Source organism: Ambystoma mexicanum, chromosome 11, assembly GCF_040938575.1.
Source record: "Ambystoma mexicanum isolate Mex_15411 chromosome 11, UKY_AmexF1_1, whole genome shotgun sequence".
NCBI lineage: Eukaryota > Metazoa > Chordata > Amphibia > Caudata > Ambystomatidae > Ambystoma > Ambystoma mexicanum.
This window is the reverse complement of record NC_090934.1, coordinates 1128205355-1128217370: the sequence shown is the minus strand read 5'-3', so window position 1 is coordinate 1128217370 and position 12016 is coordinate 1128205355. Positions and strand designations below refer to the sequence as shown.

General features: G+C 43.1%; 1 protein-coding gene across 2 annotated transcripts in view; it reads left to right on the top strand.

The window, feature by feature from the left end:
• LACTB (lactamase beta) overlaps positions 1-12016 on the top strand; it is a 1309212-nt gene that overhangs the window by 467305 nt on the left and 829891 nt on the right. The window lies entirely within an intron of this gene.

The following is a 12016-nucleotide window of genomic DNA, read 5'->3' as shown; positions in this document are numbered from 1 at the left end:
CACACATGGTTGATTTGTGTTAAAGAGAAGATTTGGATTAAAACTATGGAGGGCAGCAATTGTTTCCCTTTTCACTGTGTTATACATCTGTGACAAGAGATTACCAAGTTTTTACTGTCTGTGAATGTGTAAACCTATTTGTATAGCTTTCTCAATGCACCATAATTTAAGTTGCTTTTGCGAATGCAGCCATTGCCACGATACAGATCGAGATCGTATAGACACTTCCTTTAGGTGAACTATATTTGCGTCAGTGAAAAACATCCTTACTATGTACACATTCTTAGCTAAATGTATTTTCTTTTTAAGAAATGCAATTGGATTGAGAAAATATTGAAAAAGGTGACCAGCAAAGATTTCAAGGTGTATTAGTAGAACTATTAAGTTTCTATTGTTACTTCACAACAGCGTGTGGTTTCATAGCTGCCGTATGATGTTTTATGCATTCCGTTCCCTAGTAAAGTAACAAGAACAAAATATCATGCTTTTGCAAAAAAGAATGGCATTCCATATATAATTTTTTGAAGAGAAGTATTGGTATTCCTGGTGCGATCCTCAGATAAAACAATAGTCAATGTTATAAAGAAAATCTATTTATTCCATGTATTTCTTCATACATTTTTCATCCTTTGAACATTTAATAATCTCCTTAAAGAAAATCAGATTGTTCCATGTATTTCCTCATACATTATTCATCCTTTAAGCTTTTATTAATCTCACTGGGCGTTTATTAATCTCCTTAGAGTAACTCAATTTGTTCCATGTATTTCCTCATACATTCTTCATCCTGTAGGTATTAATCTCCCAACACGTGTTTCCCCATAGCTTTTGCTATGGTTCTTCAGGAGAGATTTCTAAATGAAAAAAGGTAGACTCCAATATTTATTCTATATAAGTATTCTAAAGTATGCTCTATTTTTAGTTGGCAGTCACATAGAGCAGATATACCACATGTTTCATATCTGTATAGAAGAGGACAACTCACCCTTCTTTTGATTTTTCTCCTCCCAATCTTGTTTTGGTATTGATTACTTGTGTTGATTCTGTCTTTTGTTTGACGTGAAAGATTTGAATTCTCATTCTACTGTCTGAAAAGATGTATGCACAGAGTAATTATGGTGTATTTTGTTTCATTTAAAAAGACCTCACTTCTATACATGTAATGCGCACTGAGCTTTTCCCTATTAATGCGCTTCAGGTTACAGATAGTTATTACTTTAGTTACAAGTAGGTACCATTTGCTAAGTTAAACCAAGGTAAAGCTATGATCTAATGTTTTTAAGGCATACTAAACCTAGATTTCAAATAGAAGATGGGGATTGACCCATAGTATAAAGGTTACCTTTTATATTGGTAGATAAAGATCCATTCACAAGGTACGATTGCCTTGGATCCTCCCGCATTGTGGATGGATCCAACACTGTTGGATTGTGTCTTTTATACGCTGTTCCGCGTCACGTCTCGTGACGTCATCGCGTAGCACGTAGTGACGTCATCACGTCAACATGCCGCGATGACGTCATACGCGTGAAAGCGTGCGGCGGCCATTTTGGAGTGATGATTAGTTCGATCTGCGAAATATGACTAATTGTCCTATTAGTCTTTATGAAGTAGCTAAATCTATGTAGTTCATATATTTATGCCTACTATTGGTTTGTATATGAGTTTTATTGGGTTGCATATTGTTTCAAGTTCCAGCACCAATTTGTATGCTATCCTAAGGTTGCCAAAGTAGCATCCAACTCATGTAAAAAGTAAACAATGATTAAATATGTGATATAAGAAATTGCAGAATATACATATGGTTTCAATGGTCATTAGAGTCTCACTTGCAAAAAGCTCTTATTGCATGTTAACAGTAAAGAGGTGAAAAACGAAATTGAAGAAAGGATGTTTTATATATTTCAAAGATTTCTTTTTCCTGAAAAGTTCCAATTGGATGATGCAGGTTTTGGTTTTTAAAGCCAGAATGCCATCTCGGGGTCCGTGTTGAGTCCAGTGTGGCATGTGTCCATGGTATAAATCCATTTTAATTCCATTCTCCGTAGTAAGAGTTCTGTCTCCTCCTCTTTCGGGTGACTATTTTTTCTATTCCAAAAAATCTGATGTCCTTAAGATCAGATTGGCTGTGTTCTTTGGTGAAGTGAGTGACCATTGGGTATCTGGCATCCCCATTTTTGATAGCTCTGAGATGTTCCAATATGCGTGTCTTGAGTTCCCTTATTGTACTGCCTATGTACTTCTTTTCACAAATACATTGAATTGCATAAATTACGCATTTACCTCTACAGTTTATGAATTGTTTGATGTCTTGCATTTTCCCAGTAGGTAGTTTAATTTGTTTGGTACCATTGAGCATTTGTGGACAGATGGTGCACTTGCTGCATTTATATGATCCTGTTGGTGCCGGCATATTCAAAAAGCTACTAAGATAATTTTTCTGTGAATCCCTTAAATGACTGGGACTCACTATTTGGATATAGATTAACCAATCATGCCCATCATCTATTTTCTTCCAAAAATACATAAAAAATACAAGACCTTTCCACCTTGCAGACCCATTATTAATGGGATAGGATCCCTAACGGAAAGAATATCACAGTACATAGATTTACATCTACAGCCTCTAACTACAGGACTAGCCTCATACCTACGTGATACCAAACATGTGATATAGCAAATGGAATGTATCCCTTGGGAGACAGATTACTTATTTGTGACTCTGGATGTGGTGTCGTTATACACCAGCATCCAACACTCCAAGGGATTAGAAACAACAGAGTTTTTTCTAAAAGCACGATCTATTTCATTTCTTAATCAAAACAACATGATCTTAGAGATGTTCAATTTTGTTCTATCAAATAACATTTTTCTGTTTAATAAAACCATCTATAGACAAGAACAGGGGACGGCCATGGGTGCCAAATTTGCCCGTGCATATGCAAATCTATTTATGGGTCATTTTTTAACTGAACCATGCTTGGCAACACCAAGCATTCATTGAAAACAAAATTGTGTATTGGGGCCGCTACATCGATGATGTACTTGTAATATGGAATGGTAACAAATCGAGCCTCAACAACTACATTTCATACCTCAACGACAAGTACATCATCAAATTTACAGAAAAAATGAGTACCAAAGAAATAGAATTTCTAGACTTATTACTGTATACAGATGGAGAAAAGATATTAAGGGATTTATACATCAAACCAACAGCAGTTAACAACAAGCTACATGCACAGAGCAATCACGCAAAACATACCATAAAGAACATACCATATGGAGAGATACTGAGAGTTAAACGTAACTGTAGTTTAGATATTAAGTACCAAAAACACCTAACTGAGCTAAAAGAAAATTTTGTACAAAGAGGATACAATGAAGACTCTTTAGATCATGCCATAAGGAAAGCAGAGAAAGTAACAAGAACCAGTCTCCTAAAGGCTAAACAAAAACATGGAAAGGAAGAAACAAAAATGCATTTCATTACAACATTTAGTAGTGAAACTACGATTGTGAAGAAAATACTCAACAAATATTGGAATATTCTACAAATTGAGGACACACTGAATACTTTAATTGAAGAGAAACCTACAATGGTATACAGAAAGGCGCCAACCCTAAAGAAAAAAAGGAGTCCCAGTCATTTAAGGGATTCACAGAAAAATAATCTTAGTAGCTTTTTGAATGTGCCGGCACCAACAGGATCATATAAATGCAGCAAGTGCACCATCTGTCCACAAATGCTCAACGGTACCAAACAAATTAAACTACCTACTGGGTAAATGCAAGACATCAAACAATTCATAAACTGTAGAAGTAAATGCGTAATTTATGCAATTCAATGTATTTGTGACAAGTACATAGGCAGTACAATAAGGGAACTCAAGACACTCATATTGGAACATCTCAGAGCTATAAAAAATGGGGATGCCAGATACCCAATGGCCACTCATTTCACCAAAGAACACAGCCAATCTGATCTTAAGGACATCAGATTTTTTGAAATAGAAAAAATAGTCACCCGAAAGAGGAGGAGACAGAACTCTTACTACGGAGAATGGAATCAAAATGGATTCATACCATGGACACATGCCACACTGTACTCAACACGGACCCCGAGATGGCATACTGGCTTTAAAAACCAAAACCTGCATCATCCAATTGGAACTTTTCAGGACAAAGAATTCTTTGAAATATATAAAACATCCTTTCTTCAATTTCTTTTTTTCTCCTCTTTACTGTTAACATGCAATAAGAGCTTTTTGCAAGTGAGACTCTAATGACCATTGAAACAATATGTATATTCTGCAATTTTCACCAATTTCTTATATCACATATTTAATCATTGTTTACTTTTCACACGAGTTGGATGCTACTTTGGCAACCTTAGGATAGCATACGAATTGGTGCTGGAACTTGAAACAATATGCAACCCAAAAAAACTCATATATACAAACCAATAGTATGCATAAATATATGAAATGCATAGATTTAGCTACTTCATAAAGACTAATAGGACAATTAGTCATATATTTCGCAGATCGAACTAATCATCACTCCAAAATGGCCACCGCACGCTTTCGCACGTATGATGTCATCGTGGCACGTTGACGTGATGACGTCACTACGTGCTACGCGATGACGTCATGAGACGCGACGCGGAACAGCATATAAAAGACACAATCCAACAGTGTTGGATCCATCCACAATCCGAGAGGATCCAAGGCAATCGCACCTTGTGAATGGATCTTTATCAACCAATATAAAAGGTAACCTTTATACTATGGGTCAATCCCCATCTTCTATTTGAAATCTAGGTTTAGTATGCCTTAAAAACATTAGATCATAGCTTTACCTTGGTTTAATTTAGCAAATGGTACCTACTTGTAACTAAAGTAATAACTATCTGTAACCTGAAGCGCATTAATAGGGAAAAGCTCAGTGCGCATTACATGTATAGAAGCAAGGTCTTTTTAAATGAAAGAAAATACACCATAATTAATCTGTGCATACATCTTTTCAGACAGTAGAATGAGAATGAGAATTCGAATCTTTCACGTCAAACAAAAGACAGAATCAACACAAGTAATCAATACCAAAACAAGATTGGGAGGAGAAAGAAATCAAAAGAAGGGTGAGTTGTCCTCTTCTATATAGATATGAAACATGTGGTATATCTGCTCTATGTGACTGCCAAGTAAAAATAGAGCATACTTTAGAATACTTATATAGAATAAATATTGAGTCTACCTTTTTTTCATTTAGAAATCTCTCCTGAAGAACCATAGCAAAAGCTATGGGGAAACACGTGTTGGGAGATTAATAAATAGCTACAGGATGAAGAATGTATGAGGAAATACATGGAACAAATTGAGTTACTCTAAGGAGATTAATAAATGCCCAGTGAGATTAATAAAAGCTTAAAGGATGAAGAATGTATGAGGAAATACATGGAACAATCTGATTTTCTTTAAGGAGATTATTAAATGCTCAAAGGATGAAAATGTATGAAGAAATACATGGAATAAATAGATTTTCTTTATAACATTGACTATTGTTTTATCTGAGGATCGCACCAGGAGTACCAATACTTCTCTTCTTTTGATTCACATATTGTCTGAGCCACAATACAGGCACTCCAAGTGCAGACCCTGGATACCTCTTTATTTGAAAAAGGCACATAGGATTCGCTCTGGAGAGGTGTTGGAGCTCGATTTGGCTGAACACAGGGTTTTCAAAATAATTTTTTTAAAAAAATAAATTATATTTGAGAACGGGGACTTGGCTACGAGGGCCATGTAGGAGGACGCGATCTGGAGGAGCTCCCGAGATCCTGTAATGATCCGGGCAAAAAGTGCGTGATGATGGGCCGACGACCGCTGAAAATACACATGCCGGTGTGTGAATGATTAGGCTACGCGTGGTGAACCTCTGGATGGTGCATGAGGAACGGCGGCAGTGATCGGTGCGGAAGAGATGAGGAGCGCCGGAGACAAAAGTCGATACAAAATGGCCGACCAATGTCCGGAACAAAAGAAGAAGCAGGCCGCACGGTGACCTAGCGAAAGGGGCGTACTGGGTGCACATTTGTCACTTGTGCAAAACACAGGTCCTCTGGGTCATGTCGAATAGAACGGTGAAGGCGAAACAGCCCACCTTAGACGACTTCGCTAAGACGTCCCCGGGTCAAGACATTACCAAGAGCAGGGACAAGCTGCCTGCAAGCGGCATGACGACTTCGAGCGCTAACCAAGAAGTCCTAGATGTGATTGCGGACCTAAGGGCGGCCTGGGAATCTAAACTCGAACTAGCCGTCACTGAACTAAAAACGGCACTGGACCTCAAGGTCGGTGAGGTGCAGGAGGACGTTAACCTACTCCGACAGGATGTCAGGGCCTTGGCGGAGCGCACGGAGTCCCTTGAGAAGGAAGTTAGCCCGAATACTGCCGATTGCGCCTCCCATAAAACCGAATGGCACGCCCTGATACAAAGAATGGGCAACTTGGAGAGCAGAGCGGAGGAGGCGGAAGGACGAGCCCGACGAAACAACATCCGCATCGTGGGCCTGCCGGAGGGATTGGAGGGCCACGATCCCACGGAATTCATTGAATCCATGCTACTGCAAGAGATACCCGGAGGAGCCCTATCCCAAGGATTTGCAGTGGAAAGGGCACATAGAGCTCTAACAAGGAGGCCGCCGCCGGGGAACCCGCCTAGACCGGTGATAGCCAAAATTCTTAATTACCGAGACCGGGAGAGGATATTGGAACACTTTCGTAAGGGTGGAACGATCACACGAGGAGCGGCAAACATCACGGCTTACCCGGACTACACCCTGTCTGTGCAGCGTAGCCGCATGAACTTTGGGACGGTAAAGCGGAGATTGAGAGAGGCGGGCCACAAATTTACTGTATCCGGCAAAATTGAAAGTCATCCATAAACACAAAACTTTGTTTTTTGAGACCCCGGAGGATGCCATGGGATGGCTCGATGCGCAAGGATGTCCCCAGGAGTCAGAAGTTCGGACGGAGAAAGAGCTCGGAAGAGATAAGTGATGCACGAAGAAGGTGCCGCAAGATGGCGCGGCACGTGGGACTTGAATATAGTCGCTTGCGCAGCCTTCAGTAGAGAAGGTCAGACTATTGCACTATATGTTATAAGCACTGCGGTTAATGTTGAATTAACGGGAGCCTTACAGAGCGGTTCTCTCTACCCCACAACAGTTTTAGTTAAGTGGCCATTAGGGCGACTTCACCCTACTGAGCTCTGTGCTTCGTTTGGTGCTTGTAGGGCTAGATGTGGGGGTGCCTGAGTTCCGAGAGTGGAGCTGGGCAGCAGTTGGGGTGTGTGATGTTGGGGAAGGGACGGGTGGGGGGAGGGGAGGGAAGTTGGGGATTTATCGTGTACTTAGTTATGGGGAGTTTGAGCTGGTACGAGAAGCTACAAGCAAAGATAGAGGGCTGTATCTGTATCACGTGGGCAAAGGGGAGTCGCTACATGGGAGGCAAGAAGACACTCATGAGCCATGGGAGACCTTAAGATCGTAACATGGAATGTCAGGGGACTTAACAGCTACTTAAAAAGGGTGTGCAGTCATAATGTCGACATCAATAATGTCGACAGTCAAAATGTCGACAAATTAATGTCGAAAAACAATAATGTCGACAAACAAAAATGTCGACATTTTTCGATATTTTTTCGAAATTTAATTTAGTGTATGCATAAATAAATAAATAAATATATATATGATGTGTTGAGTATGAGGGGTGGTTGGGGGTGTGTGGGGGGGGTGGCAGGGGGGTGTTGGGTGAGGGGGGGTTGGGGGGGGACCCCCCCATAGTAAATACAATTTTTATTTATTTAGTTATTGAATAAATAAATAAATAATTGGTATGTGTTGAGTATGAGGGGTGAAAGGGTGGTTGGGGGGGTGTGGGGGGGTGGCAGGGGGGTGAGGGGGGGTTGGGAGGGGACCCCCCCATAGTAAATGATCCTTTTTTAGGTTATTTATTTATTGAATAAATAAATAAATAAATAATTGGTATGTGTTGAGTATGAGGGGTGAAAGGGTGGTTGGGGGGTGTGGGGGGGGTGGCAGGGGGGTGTTGGGTGAGGGGTGGCAGGGGGGTGTTGGGTGAGGTGTTGATAGTTTTAAGGGTTTATAGTCATAATGTCAAAAAAAAAATGTCGACATTTTTTTTTCGAAAAAATGACTTTTTACATTATAAGTATAGGATGTCGACATTATTATTTTCGACATTTTTTTTTCGACATTATGACTATAAACCCTTAAAAAGAAACAAAGTCATGATGTACTTAAAAAGACAGAAGATTGATATTGCGTTGTTGCAGGAAATGCATCTGACCCAGCAAAAATTGGAACTGGTGGGAAAGAAGTGGAGAGGTACTGTAGTGGGCTCTCCGTACTCTGCCTACGCTAGGGGAGTGCTGGTCTGGGTGGCACTGCACGTTCCGCTCCAACTTACACAAGAGGTGGTGGACACGGAGGGGAGGTTGGTCATATTAAAGGCTTTGGTAGAGAACAAAGAGGTGTGCATTATAAATACATATGCCCCCAACCAGAACACTGCGACGTATTTTAGAACCCTATCTACTCATCTGGGCGCATGTGTGGGGGGAGCGGTTATCTGGGGAGGGGATTTCAACTGTGTGCTCAACCCAAAGGCAGACAGATCTGATGGGAAGATTGATAGGCCCACCCCAGCGGCCAGGGTATTGCAGACATTACTAGATGGTGGTGGATGTTTGGAGACTGAATCACCCTAATGAAACACAGTACTCGCACTACTCAGCTCCGCAGCACCTGCACACGAGGCTGGATTATTTTTTTGCCGCGCCAGATGTGATGATAGAGACCACCCAAATAGAATATAGAGCGAGGGTCCTGTCGGACCACTCGCCTCTGGTGCTGACCTGGCAGCACTGCCGCCCCAGGGCGTGGATACCGACGTGGCGCCTCCGGGCGGAGGCGCTCAGAGATCCAGTCTTCAGGGAAGATATCAGGGATGCAATCTCACAGTACTTTGAGGTAAACACAGGCAGCATAGATTCAGCGCGCACACTCTGAGAAGCCTTTAAAGTGGTGTTGCGGGGTGCTGCTATTGCTCAGTCAAAAGGCCTACAGGGTGGGGTCCTAACAGAACTAGAGGAAGCGGAAGAGAAACTAGAGCACGAGAGCAACAGGGCAGGAGGGGACGCAGAACTTGTACTCGAGTTGCAGCAGAGGTGCGCGGAGCTTTGGGAAAGGCTCTGTAACCTTAACTACAAGAAGTATGTCGAGAGGCAACATGCAGGTGGGGATAAAACTGGCCGCTTGTTGGCGTGGTCATATAAGAGCGAAACCCCCAGGCCCCCGATTAGGATAATAACTAAAGAAGACGGGTAGGTGGTTGACACCCAGGAAGGAGTCAACGAGGCATTCTTGGACTATTATAGAACATTATATGAGGACAGAGGATGGGACAATCAGGAGGAGATTAGAGAAACACTAAAAGACATGGAATTACCTAAGATTAGTGATGAAGAAAGGGAAGAGCTGGACGCACCGATTACCTTGGAGGAATTAGAGGAGGTGGTGAAACAGCTGCCCACCTGCAAGACCCCGGGTACAGACGGATTCCCGGGTGAGTTTTACAAAATATATAAAGTAGAAGTACTCCCCCCTATGCTAGAGATGCTCAATGAGTCTTTTGAGAAGGGTCGGCTACCGGAAACGCTCAGAGAAGCACTAATCGTGCCGCTCCCCAAGCCCAACAAGCCAGGGCATTGCTGCGGCTCCTATAGGCCGTTGTCAATGTTGAACCAGGACAGCAAGATCTTGACGGCGGTCCTGGCCAATAGGCTGCGTAGGGTTATCAGCAAACTGATACACCCAGATCAGACAGGTTATGTCCCCAACAGAAATATAACCCACAACCACAGGCGACTCCACCGGGTGATTGAAGAGGGAAACGGGAGCGATGGGGAAATGGCGGTGGTGTCTCTAGATGCAGTCAAAGCTTTTGATTCAGTTAGGTGGCCATGGTTGCTGGCGGCCCTGGAAGAATACGGGATGGGGCCGGGTTATGTTAGGTGGGCAAAATTATTGTACAGTGAACCACTGGCCACAGTGCGCTCAGGATCGGTGATATCTGAGAGGTGGCAACTCAGTAGAGGCACCAGACAAGGGTGCCCCTGGTCCCCGATGTTATACATTCTAGCCCTAGAGCCCCTGGCAGTGTACCTCAGACAACAATATGACATGGTCGGTATTGAAGCAGGGGGAGAGAAACACCTGATATCCTTGTATGCTGACGATATGCTACTGTATTTGAAATATCCGGAAGAAAATCTTCAGTATATTCTAGAGGTCATGGAAAAGTATGCAGAACTGTCCGGCATATCGGTGAACCCCCAAATATCGAGCATGTTCCCATTGGGGAGCTACATAGGAGCCCCTCTGGAACGGTTGCCAGTGTTGTCCGTACCTTGGGCGGCTGATTCCTTTCGCTACCTCGGAATAGATGTATATCATACTGTGGAGGGGGAACACTTGCATAACACCGAGGTGGCTGTGAAAAAAATCCACACAAATATGAAGTTTTGGGAGAAGCTGCCGCTGGCGATGATGGGACGGGGGGCGATGCTCAAAATGGTGGTCCTGCCTAGGCTGTTGCATTTTTTCAGTAATATACCATACTTGATACCCAAAAAGTTTTTTGTCAAACTGAACAGTATGTGTAGGGACTTCCTATGGCACGGCACTCGCAATAGAGTGGCGCTATGGAAGCTACATAACTTCCATGATAGAGGGGGCATCAAGCTGCCGAACATTGAGGCCTATTATGTAGCCAGTCAGTTGCAATATGTAACCAAATGGCTCTCTGATGAAGAAACTCCTGAATCTAGGCTGTTTGGGCAGGACTGCACCCCGTTTTACCTAACGGAGATTATCTGGGTGCCTAGACTTGAAATGAAAGAACGCCCGGGTATGCTGATGCTTGGGTGGAAGATGTGGCACAGAGTGTGACAACTGATGGAGAACCCATGCCCGTGTTCCCCACAGGTGCCACTAGTTGCCTTAGCGAGGGGAGACAACCAGCTCAGGATGATAATCGGGACCTATTGGGAATCGGTTGGGCTGGTCACATTGGGAGACATATGGCAAGAAGGGACTATTAAAGATTTCGAAGAACTGGGAGAAGAGACAGGTTTGCATGGAGACCAATATGTCACGTATCTTAGGCTAGTGCAGACTATTCGCAAAACCTGGCCAGAGATTGTACTGGCGGAAGAGCCAGACGTTCTAATGGGAACAATATGACATATCAGAAGGAGGGCATGAGATCTCTAGACTATATAAAATGGTGATGACCCGGGTTGGGAAGGATTTGACTCATCTGAGGCTGGACTGGGAAGCAGAGGTGGGGGCACAGATGACCGATGGAATGTGGGAACGTGCTATAGGAGACCACAAGAAAGTGTCCAGAAATGCTAGATTGCAGCAGATACAGTTGTACATAACGCATAGAGCCTATATGACCCCTAAGAGAATATCTAAGTTTGCAAACGCAGGAAGACAAGCATGCCCAAAATGCGATGAGGAAGATGCTGACATGACACACATGTTCTGGTCTTGCCCAGTGATTGAAGCTTTTTGGGGGGACGTGGCACGGAAACTAGCGGATAAAGGGGTCACGCTTAACATAGATACAGCCTGGGCCTGCCTGTTGGGAGGGTTTCCCAGACCACGGAATACTAAACACCTTGGGAAACTGAGGGACCTGGCATATGTGCTTGCTAAAAGAAGGATCGCCATCGGCTGGAAGCAATGCCACAAGCCACGGGTAGAGGTATGGTGGCGGGACTTGCAAAAATGGGCGGAGGCTGAAACGGTGGTGTGGCAGGAGGCATGTAGCAAGTGCGGGGAAGAAGATGTGGGTAACCTGATGGCTTGGAGAATGTTAATAACAGGACTGTTTGGCACAGTAGTGGACCCTGCCGCTTCGGA